Here is a 16,512-nt window from a genome sequence, read left to right on the forward strand (position 1 = left end):
TTAGTGTGACAGGTCACCAAGTTTGCTCCAACATAATAAACTCTATTATTTATTATGTTGTTACGGTCACAGTTTGTCAGCCCCTCCGCCTCCTCTTTTTCACACACACACACACACACACACACACACACACACACACACACACACACACACACCATGCACGTGTGTGTCAGCCTGTGTATTTTGTGTCTTTTATTTAACGTGCTGCGTGTTGCTCTCAGGCTCCCACATCAACCACGGAGCTCAGCACCATGCTGCTTCCTCGTCCCTCGTCTCTTCAGGGCTCTGTGAGCAGGGGCCGGGCGCTCAGTGCTGCCAGCTACCTAACGGATGCCATGGAAGGTGAGAAACAACGTGTCAACACCAGCGCTTGTTTAAAGAAAAAAGAGATTATTATAAAATCCCAAATCCACTTTTCTTAAGTAATGATGAGGTGAGAGTCAGATATGACAGAGGGCTAATCATTATGTGAGCTAAGCTAACTAGCAGTAGGTGACCTTTGAGTGTTTCTTTCTAATTTCTGTACAGTGGACAGACGAGTATCTGTCTTCTTATCTGGATCAGTGGAAGAAGGTAAATAAAAGCTGCCATATTTACATTTCAAAAGACTTTTGGATCACTTCGGATCACTCACTTACATTTTTTTTCCAAATCACTTCTTTTTTTTGATCTTTTTGTTTTTGGAGATTCCATTTTATTAGAAAATTCACAACTCAAAGTTCTGACATTTTTTCGCTTTGTGCGTGTGTGTGTGTGTGGAGACAGGGATTTCGTAACCTTTCTTTTTTTTAAATTTTGCATCTGAGTGCATCTATTAATGGCATGTGTGTTTCAGGTCACTGTGTGAGTCTGCAGGGATACAGGGTTGTGTAACATGTCTGAATTTTTAGTCACGTGTCTGAATTTGTAGCCGTGTGTGTGTGTGTGTGTGAGAGAGTGTGTGAGAGTGAGGGAGATGCCCCGGCAGATGTCAGGGGAACCACTGTGTGTCTTTGTTTATCTCACAGATTTGGAATGAAGTAGCCACACCACAGAGAAAAAGAAGTGTGTGTGTCCACGAGTGTGTTTGTGTGTGTTCACATCTGTGTGCCTGTATTTGTTTGTGTGTGCGTGTTCGTATGTGTCCATGTCAGTGTTTGTGTGTGCATGTTTGTGTTCTTGTGTGTCCGTAATTTCATGCGTGTTTGATTGTGGGTTCTGTGTGTGCGTGTGTGTGTGCGTGCGTGCGTGTGTGCGTGCGTGCGTGCGTGTGCGTGTGTGTTGGCGTGTGTTCTGCTGAGTCACTGTCTCTCCCCTGGGCAGTCGCTGCTCTTAGAGAACAGATCGTTATAGAAGTAAATCTGTTGGTTTAATCGCCCTTCATGAAACCAAATCATTTTATTTGCATTAGTTTTTCTTTTCTCTCTCTTTGTTTTAAAATGTAAAACACCCTCAGTCAGTTGTGTTAAATGAATATTTTTTGTCTTCTTTTTTGGGTTTTTTCAGGAATTAACAGAAATTCAGACAATGTCTGCGACCTCAGTGTGACCTCGTAATCATCTAAGCTCCGCCCAGATTGACTGTGTAGTTTCACACACGTTCCCAGTGACCTCCGCACACACAACTTCCTGTTTATCACCAGAGTAAACTTACATGTAAACATTATTAACCAGTTATACCAAACCAGTTGTTCATCATCCTCCCAGTTTGGCTCCTGTGAATAATGGTTTGGTTCCTGTCAGGTGAGGGTGGAGCAGGTGAGGGTGGAGCAGCAGGTGAGGGTGGAGCAGCAGGTGAGGGTGGAGCAGGTGAGGGTGGAGCAGCAGGTGAGGGTGGAGCAGCAGGTGAGGGTGGAGCAGCAGGTGAGGGTGGAGCTGCAGGTGAGGGTGGAGCAGGTGAGGGTGGAGCAGCAGGTGAGGGTGGAGCAGGTGAGGGTGGAGCAGCAGGTGAGGGTGGAGCTGCAGGTGAGGGCGGAGCAGCAGGTGAGGGTGGAGCTGCAGGTGAGGGTGGAGCAGCAGATGAGGGTGGAGCTGCAGGTGAGGGCGGAGCAGCAGGTGAGGGTGGAGCTGCAGGTGAGGGTGGAGCAGGTGAGGGTGGAGCTGCAGGTGAGGGTGGAGCAGCAGGTGAGGGTGGAGCTGCAGGTGAGGGTGGAGCAGGTGAGGGTGGAGCTGCAGGTGAGGGTGGAGCAGCAGGTGAGGGTGGAGCTGCAGGTGAGGGTGGAGCTGCAGGTGAGGGCGGAGCTGCAGGTGAGGGCGGAGCAGCAGGTGAGGGTGGAGCTGCAGGTGAGGGTGGAGCAGCAGGTGAGGGTGGAGCTGCAGGTGAGGGTGGAGCAGCAGATGAGGGTGGAGCTGCAGGTGAGGGCGGAGCAGCAGGTGAGGGTGGAGCAGGTGAGGGTGGAGCAGGTGAGGGTGGAGCTGCAGGTGAGGGTGGAGCAGGTGAGGGTGGAGCAGCAGGTGAGGGTGGAGCAGCAGGTGAGGGGTGGAGCTGCAGGTGAGGTGAGGGTGGAGCAGCAGATGAGGGTGGAGCTGCAGGTGAGGGTGGAGCAGCAGGTGAGGGTGGAGCTGCAGGTGAGGGTGGAGCAGGTGAGGGTGGAGCAGCAGGTGAGGGTGGAGCAGGTGTGGGTGGAGCAGCAGGTGAGGGTGGAGCAGCAGGTGAGGGTGGAGCAGCAGATGAGGGTGGAGCTGCAGGTGAGGGTGGAGCAGCAGGTGAGGGTGGAGCTGCAGGTGAGGGTGGAGCAGGTGAGGGTGGAGCTGCAGGTGAGGGTGGAGCTGCAGGTGAGGGTGGAGCTGCAGGTGAGGGTGGAGCAGCAGGTGAGGGTGGAGCTGCAGGTGAGGGTGGAGCTGCAGGTGAGGGTGGAGCAGCAGGTGAGGGTGGAGCTGCAGGTGAGGGTGGAGCAGGTGAGGGTGGAGCTGCAGGTGAGGGTGGAGCAGCAGGTGAGGGTGGAGCAGGTGAGGGTGGAGCTGCAGGTGAGGGTGGAGCTGCAGGTGAGGGTGGAGCAGGTGAGGGTGGAGCAGATTAGATCTTCATTGATATGAAGCTGTGTTCAGAGCATCAGAGGGCAGCTGTAGTCAGGGTGGAAGGAACTGGGACCAGTCAGACCTCCGTCAGAAAGCTGAAGAATAATTTGCCTTCCAACAGGACAACAACCTCCAGAAGCTCCAGGAGACCCATGAAGTTCTGGATGGGTTCAGCAGGAGCCCAAATCTGGATCATCAGTGGGCTGATCTGAAAAAGGCAGCACATCTTGTCTCAGTCTGACAGACTCGGAGAACTTTTGTTTCAGGATGTTGATGTTAATAGACTCCTGATGGGTAATAAAACCAGAAGGTGTTTCTATTCACTGAGACCTTCCTGGATCTGCCCTGATTCCCACCTGGAAGACCTCAATAAGTCCAAACCTCAACCACTCCTCCCAGCATGGCTCTAAAATAGGACGACACTCAATCTGACATCCACACATCAGCTCTCATCATCACAGCTCCTTCAGTTTTGTCTCTGCTCACTTGTCTTCCTTTTCTTCTTCTGTTTTTATTTATCTGGGGGCCCTGCAGAGCTGGAGGAGGCCCATAAGAGGTGCCATCCATGCTGGTATGCCTTCGCCCATCGTTTCCTGGTGTGGGAGTGCTGCCCCTGCTGGCTCAAGGTGAAGCAGCTGGTGAAGGTCATGGTGATGGACCCCTTCCTAGACCTGGCCATCACCATCTGCATTGTTCTCAACACACTCTTCATGGCCATGGAGCACTACCCCATGACTGAGGAGTTCAACGGCATGCTGAGCATCGGAAACCTGGTAGGATGGATGGATGGATGATGGATGGATGGATGGATGGATGGATGGATGATGGATGGATGGATGGATGGATGGATGATGGATGGATGGATGGATGGATGGATGATGGATGTGTGGATGATGGATGGATGGAGATAAAATAATAATCTGGAACGTCCCCTTAAATCATGGCCAAGAACCAACAGGAGAACATCTGGTATGGATGTCTACCAGGGTCCCTGCAGATCCCAGATCCGTCACGATGTCTTTATGGTCAGATCACTGACCGGATCCGTCCTGACCGGATCCGTCCCAGAGATCTGGTGCTGTGGTTAGCCGCCGTCTTTAGCTGCTTTTGGATTCTGTCAGAGTAGAAGGTGAAGTCTGCAGGAACCGTGATGAACCTGCCTGAAATCCTGTAAAAACAGGCCAGTGGATTCATCTCTACGTGAATGCAGGCAGTGTGTGTGTGTGCGTGCGTGCGTGTGCGTGTGTGCGTGTGTGCATGCGTGCGTGCGTGTGCGCGTGCGTGCGTGCGTGTGTATCAGAGTTGACAGAAAAGGGTCAGGTGTGTTTGGAGCGCCGTGACTAACCCCCGTGTTTGACCCTACAGCTGCCAGTGATCCGACACGAGCTGATAGGTTGATGCAATATGGTAATCGGTTCACCTCAGGTGTGAACGACTAATGGCCAAATTCACCTTGTTGTTCTCTCTCACACACACACACCCACACCCCCACACACACACACACACCCACACACACACACCACGTGGTGGTTCTTGACCAGAAGTGTTAACTTCACCTCCAGCTCCAGGCAGCCGTCACAGAACTTAAACTTGGTTGTGGGTTGGTTCAGTCGGCAATGACGTAGCTGATTCCTGGATAAGGATGATATCACTGTTTGTCCTACGAGTGTGTGTCTGTGTGTGTGTGTGTGTGTGTGTGTGTGTGTGTGTGTGTGTGTGGCTGAATGTTGAGTGTTGAATCATGATCTTGTGTTTCTGTTCAAATGAAGAGTTTTGCTGTGCTGCTTCAGTCCAAGTCCATAATAAGAGTTAAAGATCAAAACATGGACCTGATATGTCTGCTTTAAACACACACACACACACACACACACACACACACACACACACACACACACACACACACGTTGGTCCTATGTCAGACGTAATGTGAAGGCTAAATGTTCTCCTCTCCCGCGGTTTGTTTGGGTCGCCCACTTCTGTGGAATGTCAGGATAATTCTTTTCATTTATTTATTCATTTACACCTGGTCAGCTGTCCACGCGGCACCGAAGACTGTTTAGTCAGCTGTTACGTAAAGTCTCCTAGAGTTGCTGTCGCCTCCTCTGCAGTTTGATGCACTTCTGCTGCATAAACGCTCTTTGTTGGCTGGAAAAGCCGCCGAGGTCTCGGAGAGGCTGCGTCTCGTCACCACGATCCGATTTCAGTCTGGAGTTGTTAAGTTCCTCAGAGGATAAAGCCTCTAATCCCCGCAGATGTTTACATAGCATTTAGCCGGCCAGTCTGACGGACAGCTCGGAGCGTGTGCGTTATGTAAGGCCACGCGTGCGCGATCATGTCAGGACAGGACTGTGCTGACGTGATCGATGTCCTCACTCTACTTAAACATATCAATACTTCCATATGGTCGAAGCTCTAAAGGACACATTTACTGGAGGCTTTTATTGATATGTGTGTGTATGTGTATGAAGTGCACACTCTTCTCAGTGTTCTTGGCTGAAATGCTGCGCACACACACACACACACACGCCCACACACGCACACACACACACACACACACACACACACACACACACACACTGTAGGTTTGTTCACCGGACTCCTGCTGAAACACTGAGACTGACCTGTAACTGCTGACGTCTGTCATCGTTGAGCCTTTACGCCATCTATTGGGAGTAAATGCACAGATTTGTCTACAGCTTTGAGTACAACTCAGCACTTAAACACACCCGTGCAGATCTCATTGTGCGTTTGGAGATCGCGTCACTTTCACAAACACTCCAGCGGGTCAGGTTTGATAACATCTCGGTGACATGTGAGCCTCACGTGACGGTTTGTCACAAGCAGCCTGATGTAATGAAGAAGCACCAGGACACACACACACAGACTCACACACACTCACACACACACACACTCACACACACAGACTCACACACACACAGACTCACACACACAGACTCATACACACACTCACAGAGAATCCGTGTCATCCTCTCTCTGCTGATGTTAGTGTTATTAGCCAGTGCTGATGTCAACATCATCTGTCTCACACACACACACACACACACGCACACACACACACGCACACACGCAGTTGCTGCTCAGTGATGTTTTTCATCCCTCTGTTGGTGAATCAGAGACTTTTGCACAAACGCACTCGTCAGAGTCTGAACTTAAAGCTGCGAAGCAGCAGGAAAGTGAAAAGGGCAGCAGCTACAGCGCCGCTGTGGGCCGACCGTAGCCGTGGCGCTGGTGGAGCCACAGAGCACAGGAACATCGAGGATCATCTCTCATTTTCGAGGACAGGAGGCTTGTTAAAGATCGTTAATATAAGGAGGTGTGGCAGCATGTCTCTGTGCTGCTGTGATCCGTCCCTGAAGTGCAGACGGTTCCGAGCCGCGATGTTCCGCTGCTGCGAGGCCACAGGCTGTTGCTGATATTTGACAGTCGAACCGTGTACCTTCATTAACGTGGTCACAGCGACACAAACACGCTGGAAACGGCTTTCATATCAAGCCTGTGCATATTTATTATTAAGTTGATCCTTGACCTCTGACCCTGTGGAACCGGAACCTTCAGAGATGTTAGACAGGTGAGATCTCAACTGACCAATCAACTGCTGGGATTCCTTAACTTCTCTTCTCATTTGCGTCTAATCCGTGGGCTGATTGATTTCACATTATCCTCTTCAGAGTTTTCCTCACCCTTTTTGTCCTGAGAGGGCCTCCTTCACTCATACATCACACACTAAACATGTGTGAGAGGACCTCTCCTCATGTTGCTGACAATAGCAGCATGATTGTTGAGGACCTAATCAACGTACTACAGACTTAATGAGCTTAGAAGAGCATCATCTGTGTGTGTGTGTGTGTGTGTGTGTGTGTGTGTGTGTGTGTCCATGGCGTTACACGTTCACGACTGTGCTTCAGCTTCATAGGCGTTTATGGTTGAATACTGCCCCTACAGGCCGCTGGTGTTATTGCAACGGTTTATGTCATGAAACCTCTTCTGAAACTTTTGATGAATATCTAATTCACGCTAGTGTTTAATCGAAAATTCCTTCTTCTCCTGAGGAGATTGGTCTGAATGCTGGTCGTCCAGGACTGGTTGGGGGTCGCACCTCATCAGCCCGCCCTGACCTTGTCTCACATTGGCCAGTTTTTAATATTCCGATCACTTTTATTTTTGGTCCACAGATTGCGGTTCTTACAATAACAGTGTGTGACCGAGTGAGGACCAAAATAATAAATAACAATCAGACTCGGATCGTGTCAGGATAGAGTCACGCTGGAGATGTTACAACAGTGGAGAGAAGCAGCCACTAACTTCCTGCTGGTTGGCTGACCCATTAGCTGTATGATTCAGGTGACCGGGATGGACCGGTCAACACTGCCTCCAGCATCAGTGGCATGAAGCTATGTGCCGTTTTCAGGTGTTCTCAGGGATCTTCACAGCTGAGATGGTGCTGAAGATCATTGCTCTGGATCCGTACTACTACTTCCAGACGGGCTGGAACATCTTCGACAGCATCATCGTCTGCCTCAGCCTCATGGAGCTCGGCCTGTCCAACGTTGAGGGGCTCAGCGTGTTGCGTTCCTTCAGACTGGTAATTGTTGAAATCACAACTTGTTTTGTTGTTCTGGAATTCGACTCGGTCAGCTCCGTCTTATCATCAGGTTTGGAGGAGATTTCCTCAGAGGAGTAAAAGAACAAGCAGGAGAAACACACAGGGACTCTGATTTGTAGTGACAAATGTCACTGTGTGTTAACTCCGTCACCGGTCCTGCTGTGTTTTACAAGCCTGTTTGTCCTCCATCCTCTCCCCCAGCTTCGTGTCTTTAAGCTGGCTCGCTCGTGGCCGACCCTCAACACCTTGATCAAGATCATCGGGAACTCCATGGGCGCCCTGGGGAACCTGACCCTCGTCCTCGCCATCATCGTTTTCATCTTCGCTGTGGTCGGCATGCAGCTGTTTGGTAAAAACTACCAGGTGAGTCTGCCGCCATCCGACCTCATGACGGGTCAACGATCTTCAGGTCGGTCAGCTGTGGTCCTCTTCTCCGCCCAGGACTGCGTGTGTAAGATCTCCAAGGACTGCACTCTTCCTCGCTGGCACATGAAGGACTTTTTCCACTCCTTCCTCATTGTCTTCAGGGTGCTGTGTGGAGAGTGGATTGAGTCCATGTGGGACTGCATGGAGGTTGCTGGACAGCCTCTCTGCATCCTGGTGTTCATGCTGGTCATGGTCATCGGAAACCTGGTGGTGAGTGACTTCAGCCTGTGGGACTGTTAAATGTTATCAGGGCCTGCTCGTGATACCCCTCCCGGCCCAGGTTTCTGCCAATCTGGATGGAGTCTTCTGAAAGGTCAGATGTCAGGCAGTTTGATGCAGAATCAGACAGAAGGCAAGCACGGAGATGAGGCTGACCCGGTTGGACGCCCCGTCAGTCCCGGGGCAGCGGCAGGTCGACAGGGCTGATGGGACGTTCTTTTGGAGGGTTTCTGGTCTCAGATATTCACGTTAGACCACATTCACCCTTTCAGGTCAAACCTACACACACGCCGCTGGATACGGAGGGTTGGTGTGTCGATGTGGTCTACGGTTGGGTTTCCAGGGGGACCTGGTTTTGGTATCAGGGGAAACTTTGGCTCTGAGCAACAATTTGAGCTTAGAGAGAGTTTCCTGCACAATGGTGACCTCAGTGTTAAATTCAACACACACATTGACCTTCTATGTTAGAGGGGACTCTCATTATTTAGCCCTCAAACAGCAGCTTAAACTTGCGAGGAGCAGCCAGACTGTCCTGACTTCCAAACCCATCCTCAGTCTGCCGGTGAGATGCAGATTCTGGTCATCACTATGTAGCATTTACAAGAAGACACACACGTGTGTGTGCAAGAGATAAGAGGTAATTCCCCATCACGCTGTCTGCTGCTGAAAGCACGGATGCTTATCACACTGAAACACACACACACACACACACACACACACAGAGTCGTATTCACTCAACACGTTTCTGTGTGGAGGGAGATACAGGCGATGAGAGAAGAAGAAGAGGCCACTGACAGAGAGACAGAGATGTGCAGAGAGAGAGAGCGGGTTGGTTCAAGCTTGTTATTAAATATCCATGACACCATTAAGGTAAAGAGTGTGTGGGTGTGTGTGGGGGGGGGGGGGGGGGGGGGGGGGGGGGGGGGGGCTTTGTGTAAGAGAAGATGACAGATAAATTATCCAGAGAAAGGACATCTTTCCACTTCTCTTTATCTTTGGCAAGATGAGCACTCGGCACGTGTGTGTGTGTGTGTGTGTGTGTGTTTTGACAAATGAGTGTGTGAAGACGTGCTGACGCAGCAGCTCACCTGCCATCACACACTCCTGCTGTCCTCCTCTTTATCGTCCTGTTTCTGACCTCTTTGATGGGTCAAAGCCATCACGTCTAAATACCTGCTAAATGCGTGCAGTGAGGAGGAAAAGTGACCTGATCCTCAGCGCCGGGTGGGCGGAGTCAGAGGTGGTCGACCGTCGGGTTTCATCTTTAGCCATTATTGATATTAGTTTAATTAATCGTACAAATACTAGAACTGATCGGAAGTTAGATCTGATACTGGTTAAAAGTGGATGTATTTGTGATGCTATTTTATTTCACTATCCAACAATATTTATAGTTACAGTATTTCCATTTTATTGTCAGATAGCCCCTAAAGTAAACAGGAAGTGAAGTGGCCGTCACAGGTCTTTTATTGAGCTGACCTCATCTGTCAGTATGTTTGATTGGCTATTGGAAAGGATCAAGGTCATTGGTTGAGCTGTTGGGCCATGTTGCCATGTTAACCAATCAACAACATTGATCTATTGGAGTTTGGGTTGGACAGCAGCCAATCAGACAGCAGCAAGCTGACAGGTGGAGCACAAACACACCAGCGGCTGGGATCAATACACACACTGTCTCATGTCCGCATCGACTGCCATCCTGAACAGTCATGAAGATTAAAAGAAGGAGAATATATATGATTTTAAAATGTGACATATTCTGACCAAACCGGGAGTCAAAGATAAAAGGACTGATCGACTGTGCAGAAGTTTCAGACTAAAATTCAGACACTTTAATCTGACGGAGTTTGTTTATGTGGATCCGTGTCTACCAGTTCAGACACTGGCAGGACATTTCCCTCACTGTCTCTCTCTCTCTGTCTCTCTCCCTTCCTCCCTGTCTCTCTCTCTGTCTCTCTCCCTTCCTCCCTGTCTCTCTCTCTGTCTCTCTCTCTTCCTCCCTGTCTCTCTCTCTTCCTCCCTGTCTCTCTCTCTTCCTCCCTGTCTCTCTCTCTGTCTCTCTCCCTTCCTCCCTGTCTCTCTCTCTTCCTCCCTGTCTCTCTCTCTTCCTCCCTGTCTCTCTCTGTCTCTCTCTCTCTCTCTGTCTCTCCCTTCCTCACTGTCTCTCTGTCTCTCTCTCTTCCTCCCTGTCTCTCTCTGTCTCTCTCCCTTCCCCTGTCTCTCTCTGTCTCTCTCCCTTCCTCCCTGTCTCTCTCTCTTCCTCCCTGTCTCTCTCTCTTCCTCCCTGTCTCTCTCTGTCTCTCTCCCTTCCTCACTGTCTCTCTCTCTTCCTCCCTGTCTCTCTCTCTTCCTCCCTGTCTCTCTCTCTGTCTCTCTCTCTCTCTCTGTCTCTCTCCCTTCCTCACTGTCTCTCTCTGTCTCTCTCTCTTCCTCCCTGTCTCTCTCTGTCTCTCTCTCTTCCTCCCTGTCTCTCTCTCTGTCTCTCTCCCTTCCTCACTGTCTCTCTCTGTCTCTCTCTCTTCCTCCCTGTCTCTCTCTGTCTCTTTCCCTTCCTCACTGTCTCTCTCTCTCCCTTCCTCCCTGTCTCTCTCTGTCTCTCTCCCTTCCTCACTGTCTCTCTCTCTCTGTCTCTCTCTCTGTCTCTCTCCCTTCCTCCCTGTCTCTCTCTCTGTCTCTCTCCCTTCCTCACTGTCTCTCTCTGTCTCTCTCTCTTCCTCCCTGTCTCTCTCTGTCTCTCTCCCTTCCTCACTGTCTCTCTCTCTCTGTCTCTCTCCCTTCCTCCCTGTCTCTCTCTCTGTCTCTCTCCCTTCCTCACTGTCTCTCTCTGTCTCTCTCTCTTCCTCCCTGTCTCTCCATCTTCATCTCCAGCTGTTGAACCTCTTCCTGGCTCTCCTCCTCAGCAGTTTCAGCTCTGACAACCTCTCAGCTCCAGATGAGGATGGAGAGATGAACAACCTGCAGATAGCGATCCACAGGATCACCAGAGGCCTGGCCTGGTGCCGCAAACAGGTACCTGTCTGCCTGCCTGCCTGTCTGCCTGCCTGCCTGCCTGCCTGCCTGCCTGCCTGCCTGCCTGCCTGCCTGCCTGTCTACCTGTCTGCCTGCCTGCCTGTCTGTCTGCCTGCCTGCCTGCCTGCCTGTCTACCTGTCTGCCTGCCTGCCTGTCTGTCTGCCTGCCTGCCTGCCTGCCTGCCTGCCTGCCTGCCTGCCTGCCTGCCTGCCTGTCTACCTGTCTGCCTGCCTGCCTGCCTGCCTGCCTGCCTGCCTGCCTGCCTGTCTACCTGTCTGCCTGCCTGCCTGCCTGCCTGTCTACCTGTCTGCCTGCCTGCCTGCCTGCCTGTCTACCTGTCTGCCTGCCTGCCTGCCTGCCTGCCTGCCTGTCTGTCTCTCTGCCTGCCCGTCTGTCTGTGCATCTCCTGAACTCCGGCTTCGTGTCTTCTTGCTGCAGGTGGTGGATTTCTTCAATGGGAACCTGAAGCGCCGCCGTCAGAAGCAGAAGGAGGCGAAGGCCATGATGAAGCTGAAGCGGCTGAGCAGCATCCACATGGAGGTCAACGGGGCCGTCATAGGTGCTGAGACTTCAGAGCCTCCAAATGTGGATGAACCGCAATTCAACAAGAGCATTCAAGGACTATGTGGTTGTTCCAGGGCGCCAAATGGAGAAGTACGTCCCCCCGGAGGATGACAGCTACATGACCAACCCAAACCTCACCATCAGTGTCCCCATCGCCCCCGGAGAGTCAGACGTGGAGTTTCCAGAAGATGAGGATGAAGATGGAGAGGAGGAGGAGGAGGAGAGTGAGGCTTCTCAGGAAGAGGAGGAAAGGGAGGAGGTAAAGAAGACACACACACACACACACGTTGACCTAATGTGTGTGTGTGTTGTTAATTGGCTCAGACAGTATAAATAATTGATCACTGACCACAGATCTTCTGGTCTGGATCACGTCACTGTGGATTTTTGAACAGAACCATGAACAGAACCTGTTTTTCCACATCGTGTAAGGGAGCTGTGACCTTGAGACTGACCTTTCACGGACGCCATAAATATTTTCTGATCCCCGCTGTATTTAAATCACGCCTTAGCCGGAGGTCACGTCGACTGCATGCTAAATTAAAAAGCCAAAGAGGTCAGCAAAAACATCCACTGAGCCTGGGATGATTCGGGGATTTATGTTCAGCGTCAGAACAAAAACCGGTTGGTCCTGAAGCGGACTGGAGGTCCGGAGGGGCCGGATTGAGCCGCGTCACACACTTTGGATGAATGTGCCTATAAAAGGAAGATGTAGACTGGGTAGGTGGCAGACAGCTGGTTTCCACCCTCTGGCTGCATGTGTGATGATGAGGACCGACCCAGTTCTGTGTTAGATAACAGGAAGTTAAAGTAATCTGAAGTGTAATCAGTTAGTTTTGGTCTGCAGAGGTAATCTGGCCTTAGACCTGCCTGTAGGCCTCAGAGTGAGCAGATTTACCTGTTTTAGGATAAAAGGGGAAATGAGGTCACAGTTCAGGCCGTCACGTCTCAGCTTTCAGGTCAGCGGTGTGTTTTTCTTCTTCACTGCACTCGATCCTTCGACAGCTCAGCCCTGAATCTGATCCCAGGATCCCTCAGCATTTCTGACATTCCTTCTGTAATCAGGAACAACCCTCACCTGCACAGGTGATCAGTCTGCTACAGGTCACACACACACACACACACACACACGCGCAGGGGTTTTTCAGTGTGTTTCCCTTTGATTCCCTGTCCCGTCTCCATCTGCCCCGCCTGTGTTGCATTAATGTTTTTAATAGGAGCTGTTCAGCCTCATCTCCACTTTGTTCTAACAGGCCTCACGTCTGCTTATGTAAGGATTAAACAGCTGACCTGAGCTTTAATGGTGTCATAAATAACAGGATGGGGCTTCACTGTCTCATAAAGCAGAAATCAGCTGTTGGAGGCGGACAGCAGATGAGGGCAAAGGTCAGGCTGGAGTGTTTACAGCAGCAGGCATAAAAGTCGGTGTCATTTAAAGCTTTTCTTCATTTATATATAAATGTGTGTGTGTGTGTGTGTGTGTGTGTGTGTGTGTGTGTGTGTGTGTGACAGATATGTTGTCTGAAACACGTACAACCTCTCTATGTAGAACGTCTCAGTTTGTTCCTTTTTGAAACTGTTAAAATGTCATTCGGGTTTCTTCAAATTAGTTATTTACTTCAGGGATTAAAAAGTGATGAAAGGAAGTTTAAAAAATTATCATCGGAAGATAGAATGAGCTGATTTTTCAGGATGATCGAGTAGAATTAGTGAGGATTGAATGAGAATCTCTGAGCTGAGGTTTTATTTATTTTTAATTGTATTATTTTATTAAACACATTATGTATATTTTGACCACAGAGGTGAGATCATTTATGAACACCAGTGATTAAAGATAGTTTGGTATTTGACCTTTCATAGAGAGACAGACATTTATGCCCAAATCAAGTACAATAACTTGCTGTAGACGCTGTCGTCTGCATGTAAAGACTGTTGGAATTAGTGAAATAAACGTTAGTCAGTAAAATTAGTAAGTAACTTCTGCTTCACCCTGACTGAGAACACTTACTCGACCTTTGAACCCTGTTTTCACTTATTTCCAGGTCCCCAAAACAGCTTTTCGTGACGCCGACTCATCATTTAAATAGCTTTACTGAAAGATGGCAGATTCCCACTGTCTCACATCAAATAAGTGCAACAAAAAGAGGCAAAATCATTCAGGCCAGACAGATTTAACTCAGCTGGGGGTTCATAATAATTCCACAGATGCTGAATATTTGATTACCGAGACAAAAACACGCAAGTCCTCATTAGCGGCAAACGTTCGTTTTCCACTGTGAGTGAACTGTGTACCGTTGCCACGGCAACCTGACGTCCAGTGACAGTGCAGACGTACAGGCTGATGTGTTTCCAGGGTGTCTGATGAAAAGCCTTTTCCTTTTAAAGGCAGACGGAGGTTGTGTGCCCATCACTGCCGCGGCGGGTGTGAACAGGAAGCAGCGGAACGTACAGGATGTAGTTTGTGTGACGCACATGGCGCCGTGTCCTGAACGGGCCGATCAAAGAAGCTAAAACCATCCGCTTCCAACCTGGAACAGAATTTCTGGGTTTCAGGTTCCCTGAAAAGCAATCACAGGTTTTTGTCAGCCAGACATTTCCTGTTCTGACTTCACAGCCAGGAATGAGAACAGCTCAGTCTGACATTTACAGTCGGACTTTTATTTAAATCCATGTTTTAGACGGCGAGCTGCACGCCACCCGTGTAATAGGGAGAGAATCTGAGGGCTCAGCTCTCATCCTTGTGGAACACCACGGCTAAACACCTGGGTCACAGGTAAACACCTGGGTCACAGCTGCAGGAGGAAAATGTCAGGGAAAGGCTTCAAACTTCTCTGATCCGATGATGCTCATCATCATCATCATCATCATCATCATTTTATTTGATTCTTTTATTTTGTAAATATTAAATAAGCCTGTTTTTATAGAAACTGTCAGCCTGAGGGGTGTGTGTGTGTGTGTGTGTGTGCGTGTGTGTGTGTGTGTGTGCGCGCGCTTTATTATTCATGTTTGCATCTTTTTATGTGCGTGTCAGAGATTAAATGTGTGTTCAGGTGTATTTGACTTGTGTATGTCTGAACAATTTCTGAGTTAGCTGTTGACTCAGGTAGTTGGTTCACACACACACACACACACACACACACACACACACACACACACACACCTGCTGTGCCTTTGTCCAGGCTTTGAATAAACCCTGCCAAATTTCCTTCCTCAGCCTTCAGCATAAATCCTGCCCCCCCTCTCTCCTTCGTCCCTTTTGTACGTTTAAACCTCCCATGATGCCTTGCAAACGGGGATTTTTGAAGTCATCTTGGGGGAAAACTCTTGACTCTGGACTCTGTTTCACATGATCACACTGATGTCACATGATCAGATTCGTATCTGGTCAGAGCACCTGCCAGCTTGGTGATGGTCCACATTTTCGTATGAGCATTTTTTAACGAAGGTCTATTTTCCGTTAAAGTCTTGGCGGTTCTGTCCGGTGGTACAGAAGAGAAATCATCAAGTTTAACATTAAAGCCGCTCAGAAAAAACAGCATTTAGTGGTTGTGACTGGTCATTTTCCTGTTTTAACCAGCAGAAAGATGAAGTCAGCCTGTCAGAAGGCAGCACAGTGGACCTGAGGAAGCCCGGAGAGGAAAGAAGACGAGTACTCGGAGATGGCGGAAGAGGCCATGGACCCTGAAAACTGTTTTCCAGACGGTAAAAAAACACACGTGGCCAAAATGTCGTCATTTACACGCTGACGTGTCAGATGCAATAGTAAAGAAGTTATTCTCTAAGGGAGCAACTTTGTCCCCTGCTCTGTTATCATAATTATTCCAGTAGCTCGATTATATATAACCCCCCCACCCCCCACCCCTGCCCCAGTCCCTTCATAATTAGATGAATGATCCAGAACAAGCTCAGCCAGGTGAGGAACCAACTCTACATTTCTTTCTGACTCAGCCACTTTCAGTCTGGAATGCTGGGATTTGTCTCAGACCCAGTTCAGCACCACGGAGGAACCGTTTAGCCGACGGAAGCAAACGAATTCCCCGGACAGCTGAGCTGCGCTTGTGTTGTTTGGTGGCCATGAAACTGCAAGCGTCGCCATTTATTTCCTTCAGTATGCAGACGACAAGCAGGCATTCATTTATCCATTCCTTCACGGCAGTGGTGCTTTTTTTTTTAGCTTCATTAGCAATCAGCAACCGTTACTCCGCCCCCTTCAGCTCAGGCCCCTCCCCCTTCACCTTCAAAGGCAACATTTGTGCTAAATTTAGACTCACATTCCTTCCAAATTACCTGTAAGTGCTGTTCCCTCGGGTCAGGGTTATTTTCTGAAAAAGTGCCTTTTAAAAGTCCGTTTTTGGTTCATGTTTTATGTTGAGACGTTTGTTTTATCGGAGGCTTTTTTTACATTTGTGCGTCTGTCCGGGCCAGATCTCATCTTCTTAACCGTTTTATCCTTTTTGGGCTCACGGGAGGGTCCACGATGGGTGAAGGCAGGTCCTCCCCAGGGAGAGTCGCCGGGTTCATGGGTGGGTTCGGTGCCTTGCTCAAGGGCACCTGGGCAGTGCTCTGAAGGTGTTCTGGTACCTTCCCTTGGTACCATGTTTTATCTGCACTGGGGCTGGAACCGAGAACCATCCGCACCTCAGCCCAGTTCCCCAACATGCTGAGCTCACCCC

The 16,512-nt window shown here is 49.7% G+C and overlaps 1 pseudogene; it reads left to right on the top strand.

Annotated features, from left to right (window-relative positions):
* The window catches only part of LOC101061989 (sodium channel protein type 4 subunit alpha-like), a 49,293-nt pseudogene that overhangs the window by 18,215 nt on the left and 14,566 nt on the right, over positions 1–16,512 (top strand).

This window comes from Takifugu rubripes, unplaced genomic scaffold (genome assembly GCF_901000725.2).
Source record: "Takifugu rubripes unplaced genomic scaffold, fTakRub1.2, whole genome shotgun sequence".
NCBI lineage: Eukaryota > Metazoa > Chordata > Actinopteri > Tetraodontiformes > Tetraodontidae > Takifugu > Takifugu rubripes.